The following is a 3,256-nucleotide window of genomic DNA, read 5'->3' as shown; positions in this document are numbered from 1 at the left end:
CATGGGAAATGTATATATTTAGAGCTATATATATATATATATATATATATATATTTAGAGCTTTTTTTTTAAATGCGATGTTGATTTGATTATATTTTAATATGAATGTTTTACAATACACACTAGATTTCAATATCAGAATAGTAATAATGCTAATCATGCTTTATATCAGCCATACAGTTTCTGTCTTATATTTATGTTCTATGTCTTGGTAGCTAATATTTAAATATTTTCTAACCACACTACAGATCCCTACTTTATATTTAATTACTTATTTTCCATAATGTGTGGGTGAAATGGTAACATTCTCTATAGAACATTCTTTGTCATTATTTCTGTGTAATCATGATAATAAACTGATAATTTAATTAGATGTGGAAAAATGTGCTATTAGATATTTCTGAAATAAAGGCTATATAATATACAGTACTGTGCAAAAGTCTTAGGCACCTTACGTTATGTTTTGTCTTATGTTTTGCTTCAGTAATGCCAGTAATATAGACCATATTGTTTATTTCTCACTCTCACTCTTAATTAGAATGACCAGAGAACACAGGAAATATGTACACAGTCAAATACACATAAAATGTAGTTTTTTTCTGATACCAGTCCATTTTCAGTCTCAAGCTGCCATTGGATTTGTTGTTTCAGCAGTGTTATAATGACCAGTCACCCAAGGGAGAAGCTCTGACAGAGCTGTCTTTCCCCTCCCAGGCCACTGACGGGCGTGCTTGGCCTGCCAGAAGCTGCTGGTAGATCCAGCTACGATGGGGCTCTTCGAGATCAGCTGCTGACTTTCCAACCATTTTTTGTGTGTTTTATATTCTGTCTATCTTCTGGTTGAATTCTAGTGAAGACAATTAAAAATAAACATATACTGTATGGTCATCATAGCATTGCTAAAACAACAAACAGTGCCGCTGCTGGCCATTTGGGTGCCCCCCCCCCCCCCCCCCCCCCACACACACACACACCTAAAAAGTAAAAAGTATTTTTTTTGTTTAAAATATGAATTTCTTAAGATACTAGGCTACTATTAAAATATTACTAGTTTGAAGTACTAATATAAATGGTGCACTGTCACTTTAAGGGCATTTAGTCTACATAGACCTTTTTGCCAGCTCATTCAAATATAGACTATGGCTGATAAACAAACTCTAGCATTGTTTGTGCTACATTTATAGCACAATATTAACAATGATATGCATAATATTATAATGCATATATTATAATATTATATTATATATTATAATTATAAGACATTTGTTGCAAGATAAGCATCCTCACCAGTCACAATGCCTCCCTTGAGGTGTAAGACTGGACATGGATGCATGGATTTTAAAACATGAACCAACATTTCCAAAGTGATCACTGTTATACAGTATGTGCATGTGTGTTACATGTATGTCTGTGCTCTTTCCTTTCAACTGTATGATTGTTTATGTATACAGTCAGGGGATGCATAAGCGTGAAAAACATTTTTTTTATAAACCCTCAACTCAAAAATGCAGGGAAAAAACACACAACAAAGATGTCCATTGATTTGATTTATTTATTTATTTTAATTCTGATTAAGCTAGATTAAAAATATCAGAACAACTCATTGATTTTTTCTTAATCCTTGTGTGTCCTGAAGTATCAATATGCTGCCATCTACAGGAGAGACATGAGAAGCTCAAGTCACAATCTGCCAGTTAAAACATCAGGGGCTAACTTCTTTGGCAGGCAAAGAGCAAATATCAGCAAGCGAAACTCTGCATGAAATACAGCTACTGTGTGGCATATGGGACCATTGACTGACTCATTAATATCTGCACATCAATGTCTTGTCCGTTATGTTCAACTAAATATATTTTGTGTAGTTCTAAAGTTAGCTTAAGACCCATCATTTAAATTAGGGGCCCAGATATTTCACTTTAAATTGTAAAATGACCCTGTTTCACTTTGTTGCCACTTCACTGTAGATGACATCTGCAACTTGGGATCTAAGGGACTAGAAACAGGTACACATGTGCAGACACAGACAGAAGGGTATAAGCTCATGTTAATGGTTGCACTGTAACAAATCACTCATCAGATCAATTATAAGAAATACATTAAAAAATACTTTTCTCAGGCCTCTATTGTGTGCGGCGACAGTGCTGTAAGTGACATCAACATGGGTGTCAGCCTGTTGAGAGAATAGACATTAACCTTCAAGAAACCTTAAAATATATATTGTCCAGTAATGGTCATCTATGTCCAGTGGCAAATGTGGAGATCAGAGTCCTCCTTGGAATTTTGCTGTAAAAAAATGTAAGAAAAAAAGACAATGATGGTTAGTGCTCAGTCATCTATCCATCATTTAACTTAGCATTATATGAATGTAGAATATGGTGTCCAAACAAAAAAAACTCATTTTAATTGTATATATTTAGGGCTTTATGCCTTTAGTCAGACAGGACAGTGAAGAGTGACAGGAAGCGAGATGGGAGAAAGAGACGGGGTGGTATCAAGACCACGTCAGATTTGAAGCCTGGTCCCTGTGGGCACTTGGATATGAATGTGGTATGGACACTGCAGCTGCTTACCCCTAGTTCCCTCCCGTCAAAAGTTTTGACAAAGAATAAATGGTCAACATTTTGAATATGTTGTTGTTATCATACAAAAGAACAGTAGAGGTCAGTCATGGGCTGTAAACAGGGCTCTTCGCTCTCTCAAGTTTATTTTCCCTTGAATCTTCAGTAGTATGAGATGGCAAAATGAACATTGGCCTTTCAGTTCCTCCTTGGTGGATTGTCTTATCATGTCTAATTATGTCAAAACATTTCCTCATTGTCACTCACCAAAGCTGCTGTACTCTTTCTCTCAAAAACAGCTTAATCAGGGTCTGCAGCACGCCCTGTATATAAATGGTGTGTCATTTATTTCATTACACATACATTTACACTTACAGTACATTTCTTCCTAAAACACCACTGCTTATTATGACCGCCGCTAGCGAAGCGGTCATATAGGGATTGTCAAAGTTTTTTTTTTTTTCCCCGTCATCTACTTCCTGAATTTTTGGTCAACGATACCCGGGACACCGAACCACCGGGGCACATGAAATTTGGTGGGTATGTAGCCCCACTAGACTTTTACGGAAAAATTTTGTTTCGTCCCCGGGGGCCATAATATTGTATTTTTCATTTTTTAACGGGGAGGGTGCAAATCACAAATGAGTGATTATGTGAAATTAAAGCAGAATAATATTGCATTTTCATTTTTTACCGGG

This window comes from Alosa sapidissima, chromosome 17 (genome assembly GCF_018492685.1).
Source record: "Alosa sapidissima isolate fAloSap1 chromosome 17, fAloSap1.pri, whole genome shotgun sequence".
Taxonomy (NCBI): Eukaryota; Metazoa; Chordata; class Actinopteri; order Clupeiformes; family Clupeidae; genus Alosa; species Alosa sapidissima.
Note: the sequence above shows the minus strand (reverse complement) of the source record.